We start from the raw sequence: 7,181 nt of genomic DNA on the forward strand, positions 1-7,181 counted from the left end.
AAGAACTCAAGAACACAAAATATACACTAAAGCAGGATTAGGGTATTACGCATCGCTTGCGGCCCGAACCTGGATAAAATTCCCCCGCGTTGATCTCCTAAACCCGCTCTTTGCACAGCCCCGAGCCCCACCAACCATAGTAGGGATTCCCTATGATCCCATAGGTGTCGTTCTTGAACCCCGACATCACGGCAATCGGGTCGTCCGGAGCAGGCCCGTCCGCACCAGCACGGGCAGGCGACGGGGTGGCCACGGATGGCGCTGGAGGCCCGGCCCGCGAGTGTCCACGACACTCTGGCAACCGGAGCCAGGTGAGCGGCATCGTTCGAGTCCAAGACGACGGGCCACACGCCGCTGGGTCCGGTGGCGGGGCTGTGCTGCCCACGAGCGGCGCGGCAGCCTCTATGACACCCCAGTCGGTGCCCACGCCGTGACCTTCCCAGCCCGCGTGCAATGAGCAACACCGTGATGTCGGTGCCCCTGGGCTCCGTCGCGGGAAGAGACCTTTGCGTCACTCTCAGGACGCGTCGGGCCGGCGTGCACACCCGAACGTTGGCGGAAGCGGCGCGCGTCCGCGTGACCGTGATAGAGCTCCTTCTAACGTGGTTAGAAGTCGAAGCGCATCACGGTCCACGCAGCTTTCGCCACCTCCCATGCCAGCAGAAGCGTTGGCGCTCGTGCAACTACTCCCCGACTTTCCTCCTGCGGCAGAGAAGCTTGACAAGTGGAGAGCCACCATTCGAAGCCTCATTAGCTTCGCCAACAAGGATGAACCGCGACCAGCGGGACCCTCGTGCCGGCGCTCTCTAGAGCCGGCGCACGCCAATGGCGGGAGGATCGGAGGCGCTGCAACCACGGTGCACTCTCCTCCCCCATGCCAGCAATAGCAGTCGCTGGCTCGTCGGGCCGGCGCCTGTGACAACGTTTCCACAACATCGTCCGACCCACGAGCCTGCCGCGACCAACGTCAAGTTCTTCGGGAGCGAGCCCAGGAGGATGCTCGAACCACCATCGAGCGGCGCCGGGGAGCGTGCTACCAGCCAGATAGGCATGCGGGGCCCACTATGGACCACCCAGCACCGGGGGGTTTCGGTGACCTACCCTACGAGGTAGGTTGTCCGGCCTTTACCCGTGAGCTGCGGCAGTTCCAGTGGCCCTCCCATCGCACGTTCAAGCTTGATGTTGGGGAGAAGTACAACGACAAGACTCACCCATCGAAGTTCCTCAGCATCTACACTATCGCGATGCAAGCCGCCGAGGCTCGCGACGACAAGGTGCTTGCCAATTACTTTCCATTGGCACTTAAGCCCAACGTCATGTCATGGTTGATGCACCTGCCAGTGGATTCCATCTCTTCTTGGTCGGATCTGTGCCACGAGTTTGTTGGCGCCTTCACCGGAGGCCACCAAGCTCCTGGCCAGGTAAGTGATTTGCATGTCATCCCCCAAAAGGATGGCGAGAACCTGCGCAAGTACATCCAAAGGTTCAGCCATGTACAGTACAACATCCCAGATGTTCACCCCGCTGCCGTCATCAGTGCGTTTCATCAGAACGTGCGCAACCGCAAGATGCGCGAAGAGCTGGCGATGAACAAGGTCAAAGATGTAGCCGAGCTTTATGTTCTGGCTGACAGATGTGCTCGGGCTGAAGAAGGAAGGAACTACCCCAGTGAAGATGCCGGCGCGGAAACCGACTCCGCAGATGAAGACGCCACCGCCCCAGCAAAGAAGGGCAGACGCCGCAATAGGAAGCGTAAGGGCAAGACCGTGCTTGCCGTCGAGGGATCCGGCGACCCCGGTGCCGCCAAGAAGGCCAAGGCTGACGACCCCGACAAGGAAGTTGCCGGGTGTGCCGCCTGCCGGGCCTTGGCGGCTGCCGACAAGCCAAGAGGCTCCGACAAGCAGTATTGCAAGATCCATCACACCAAGGGCCACGATCTCCAGAACTGTCGACAGGTTGAGCTGCTTGCAGAGAAACAGAAAGCCGAATATGAGAGTCGGGACAAGGAGAAGGGCCAGGACGGTGCTGAGGGATCCGGCAAGAAGCATGGCGGCCAAGGAGGTCGCGGCGGCAGGGATAATCAACGAGAGAGGTCCGCTCGGGGTCGTGACAAGAAGGAGGAAGATGATGATCATGGTGAGCATGACGAGTCCGGCGAGCACAAGTTCCAGAAAGCTATGGAGGCCATGTGCGTCGATGGTGGCACCTCGTTGCATACCTCTCACCGCCAGATGAAGTAGTGGGCGCGTGAGGTCACTGCGGCAGAGCCATCGTTCGATGCCGAGAAGCCACTGAAGTGGTCCAGCACACCTATCATTTTTGACACCGAGGATCACCCTGATCGCACAACTGCGGTCGGGTGTTTGCCGCTGTTGGCTTCACCAACAATACGCAACCTCCAGGTAACCAAAGTGATAGTTGATGGTGGGGCCGATCTGAACTTGATCTCGCCCGCCATGATCGAGAGGCTGCAAATCCCCGATGGAGATCTCGAGGACACAAGCATGTTTCAAGGGGTCAACCCGGGGAGGAGTCAGTCGAAGGGTAAAATCACGTTGCCCGTTACATTCGGGGGTGAGCTAAATTATAGGACGGAGAAGATCGTTTTTTATGTCGCCAAGATCCCCCTACCCTACAACGGGATCCTTGGCCTCCCAGCGCTGGCCAAGTTCATGGCGGCATCACATTACGCCTACAACACGTTGATGATGCCCGGGCCACTGAGCATCATCACCGTCCCCTCTGACAAGAAAGACGCACTCATCTGTGCCGATCAACTCTACCGGGAGGCAATTGTGGCAACTGCCGCCAAGGCACTTGCTCCTGCCGCTGTAGCCCCGGGAGGGAAGAAGACCAGCAAGACCTCTTCCGGCAAGACCTCCTGCACCCACTCCGGCAAGTGCGCCTCTTCGGAGTGCAGCGCTCCCGTCGAGGACGTGCCAGAGAGCTCCACCGGCAAGAGCAAGAAATCCAAGGCAGCACCACCAGAAACCAAGAAGGTGCCCGTCAAGGAGGACGGCACGGGCGAGGCTTTTACCATAAGCTCCACCCTTGACAGCAAGTAGGAAAGCGCGCTCGTCGCCTTCCTGTGGGCGAATGTCGACGTGTTTGCATGGCAAGCATCCGACATCCTCGGCGTTCCCAGGGAGGTGATTGAGCACCATCTTGTTGTCTATCCTCATGCGCGGCCCGTTAAGCAAAAGGTCAGGAAGCAAGCTTTGGAGCGGCAAGAGTTTATCATCAAGGAGATCAGGAAGCTGGAGGCGGCAGGTTTGGTCAGAGGAGTGCTCCACCCCACGTGGTTGGCCAATCCGGTGGTAGTGCGTAAAGCAAATGGGAAGTGGAGGTTGTGTATTGATTACAAAGATATAAATAAGGCCTGCCCAAAGGATCCTTTCCCTTTGCCATGCATTAACCAGATAGTGGACTCCACTGCCGGGTGTGACCTGCTGTCATTCCTCGACGCCTATTCAGGGTACCACCAAATCTTCATGATGAAGGAAGACGAAGAGAAGAATGCGTTCATCACCCCATGTGGTATGTACTGTTTCATACGGATGCCTTTCGGGTTGAAGAGCGCCGGTTCGACGTTTGCCCAAGCAGTCCAAATTGGTTTTGAACCCCAGCTGCATAGAAATATGGAAGCCTGCATGGATGATATAGTAGTCAAAACCAAGGACAAGGCCACGCTCGTGCAGGATCTAGAGGAAACATTTGCAAATCTGCACAAGATCAACCTCAAGATCAACCCAGAGAAGTGCGTATTCGGCGTCCCATCCGGCAAACTTCTTGGGTTCTTTGTGTCTCAGCGCGGGATCGAAGCAAATCCCGACAAGATCAAAGAAATTGAGCAGATTGAGGCGCCGAAGCAAGTCAAAGACGTCCGTAGGCTTGCCGGCTGTGTTGCTGCTCTAAGCAGGTTCATCTCCAAATCTGCTGTACGCGCCCTCCCCTTCTTCAAAGTTTTGAAGAAGGCGGGTCCAATGAAATGGACTCCGGAGGCAGAGGCAGCACTGCAAGATTTGAAGAGGTACCTCTCCTCCATGCCAATACTAGTCGCGCCTAAGCCACAAGAGCCGCTGCTGCTGTATCTAGCAGCGACGAATCAAGTGGTCAGCGTTGCGCTGGTGGCGCCGAGGGAACCTGAGGAAGAAGCAGCAGTAGCAGCGGAGCCGTTAGATGGTGTGCCGGGGCTCTCCCCGGCAAGGTCTGACCCCGGAGGCGGAACCCCCGGCAGGGCCTGGTCCCGGCAAGACAGGGTCTGCGCAGATAGGCGAATTTGAACAAAATAAGAAGGTGGTGCAGCACCCGGTCTATTTTGTCAGTCCCCTCTTGCAGGGGGCTAGATCAAGATATTTTGGTATGCAGAAGCTGCTTTTCAGCCTCCTTATAGCCTCGAGAAAGCTGTGTCACTACTTCCAAGCACACGAGATCACCGTCGTCACCCGCCTCCCTTTGCAACGGATCTTACACAACCCAGATGCGACTGGGAGAATCGTGGAATGGGCATTGGAACTGTCAAGCTTTGGCCTCAAGTTTGAAAGTACTTCAACCATCAAGAGCCGAGCCTTGGCAGAGTTCATAGCAGAATGGACCTCCACGCCCAACGAGGAGATTCAAGAGACCACCCTTCCTGGCAAGGAGACGAGCCGCAATTGGATCATGTACTTTGATGGAGCTTTCTCGCTGCAAGGTGCTGGTGCCGGCGTGCTACTTGTCGCACCCACCGGAGAGCGCCTCAAGTACATGGTCCAGATGCACTTCCTCCGGGAGAAATCGACGAACAACACAGCAGAGTACGAGGGATTGCTTGCCGGTCTCAGGATCGCGGCAGACCTCGAAATCAGGAAGCTCATCATCAGAGGTGATTCGCAGCTCGTCGTCAAGCAAGTTAACAAGGATTACCAGAGCCCGTTGATGGAGACCTATGTGGATGAGGTGAGGAAATTGGAGGAGCGTTTTGACGGTCTATAAGCAGAGCATGTTCCCCGAGCAAAGAACGGCACTGCCGACGACTTGTCAAAGTGCGCTGCCCTCAAGTTGCCTGTGGAACCAGGTACCTTTGTGCTTCAATTAACCCAGCCGTCGTTGAGCCATCAACAGGATAGAATAAACAAAGTAAAGTGGGCCCCGGCAAGTACTTTCCCGCTGAGCTCCCCAGAGCCGCCGGCAAAGACGTTGCCGGGTGCCCCAAGCCTGCCGAGGAGCAGCAACCTCCGGCGAGGCCCCGAGCCCTGGCCGTAGAGGCAGCTGCCCCTACGACCGAAGACGGGCCTTTGGTCCTTGCCGTCGAGCCCCAGGCTCCGACATGGGCGCAGCACACCACCCGTTTCCTCCAAACAGAACTCCCTGAGGAACAGGAAGAAGCAGAGAAAGTAGCCCATCGGTCCAGCATGTACCAGTTTGTGGATGATGCCCTATACAGGAGACCAAACAACGTGAAATTGAAGTGCATTCCTCGGGAGGACGGACTGGAGCTGTTGGCAGAGATACATGGAGGCATGTGTGGCTCCCACATAGGGTCAAGAGCCCTCGCCGGCAAAGCGTTCCGGCAAGGTTTCTTCTGGCCCACCGCTCTCCAGGATGCAACTGCACTAGCAACCAAGTGTGAAGCATGCCAGTTCCATTCAAAGAAGCTTCATCAACCAGCCCAAGCTCTTCAGACAATCCCTCTTTCCTGGCCATTTTCAGTCTGGGGGCTCGACATACTGGGCCCCTTTCCCCGTGTTGTCGGGGGCTTTGAGTACTTGTACGTCGCGATCGACAAGTTCACAAAGTGGCCGGAAGTGGATCTAGTGAGAAAGGTGACAGCACAGTGAGCCGTCAAATTCTTCAAGGGACTAGTCTGCCATTTTAGTGTGCCAAATAGAGTCATCACCGACAACGACACACAGTTCACGAGCCGCACCTTCATGCAATATATCCAAGACCTCGGCGGCAAGGTTTGTTTTGCTTCTGTTGCTCATCCCAGGAGTAACGGCCAAGCTGAGAGGGCGAACGCAGAAGTGTTGCGAGGCCTCAAGACCAGGACCTTTGACAGCTACACAAGTGCGGAAGGCGCTAGATTGATGAGTTGCCAACGGTTCTTTGGTCGATCAGGACGACGCCAAATCGAGCCACTGGCCAGACACCCTTTGCCCTAGTATACGGGGCAGAAGCAGTTCTCCCCACGGAACTCATATACGGGTCACCTCGAGTGCTCGCTTATGATGAGCTTGAGCAAGAGCAGTTGCGCCAAGATGATGCAATGCTCCTTGAAGAAGATCGTCTTCGGGCTGCTGTGCGAGCCGCTCGCCACCAGCAAGCCTTGCGTCGCTACCATAGCCACAAGGTCCACGCCCGAAGCCTTGAGGAAGGCGACCTTGTTCTTCGGCGAATTCAATCCGCCAAGAATTCCAACAAGTTGACGCCGAAGTAGGAAGGCCCTTCTCGGGTAATACGAGTCACCAGGCCCGGCGTAGTCCGCCTGGAGACCGAAGATGGTATTCCAGTGAGAAACTCCTGGAACATTGAACATCTTCGCAAGTTTTACCCGTAAGGCGCGGTTGCCGGGCTCCTCGACAGACCACTTTTTGTACAAGCCTTGCCGGCAAGGCATGTAACCCTTTGTACAAAGCAAGGCGCAGACCCTGAGCAACAGATAAATAAATGAAGCGCTAGCGCCCTAGAATTTAGCATGCATGCTAGGTTGAGTCTCTCTCTCTGTTAGGGTTGATAGTGCTTGGCGGCGACTAACCCCTAGCATAGAGGTCGAGTGCATGTCTTTCAGTCTCTTCCAGTCCGTTCTTGGTTCGCAGGCCGCACAGGCGCTTCCGCAGAGCCGTTTGGAGGAAAGAAGGCGGATCGACACCCCCGACCCCGGCAAGCCAAGGTTGTCGGGGGCTGCAATTTCAGATAAGTTCTCTCCCTCCCCCACTATGCACTTCCGTATGAAACTTGAACGTATGAAACTTCGTTTACTCCTATACCACCATGCTACCTCTTTCCTGTGCCCGAAATCCCTCTCAGGCCAGAATCTGGTTGTAGTTGCGGTGGGAGGGAAACAAACAAAGGGCCCGATCCTACTTTACCCCTACTCCCGCCAAGGGCGTGGGTATGGTCATGGCATAAAGCGGGAGGACGGCAAGGTTTGTTGCCGGGCGACGTTGTTTATTAGAAACAACAAGGACTCGCTCCTTAGT

This window comes from Triticum aestivum, chromosome 1D (assembly GCF_018294505.1).
Source record: "Triticum aestivum cultivar Chinese Spring chromosome 1D, IWGSC CS RefSeq v2.1, whole genome shotgun sequence".
In the NCBI taxonomy this organism is placed as follows: domain Eukaryota; kingdom Viridiplantae; phylum Streptophyta; class Magnoliopsida; order Poales; family Poaceae; genus Triticum; species Triticum aestivum.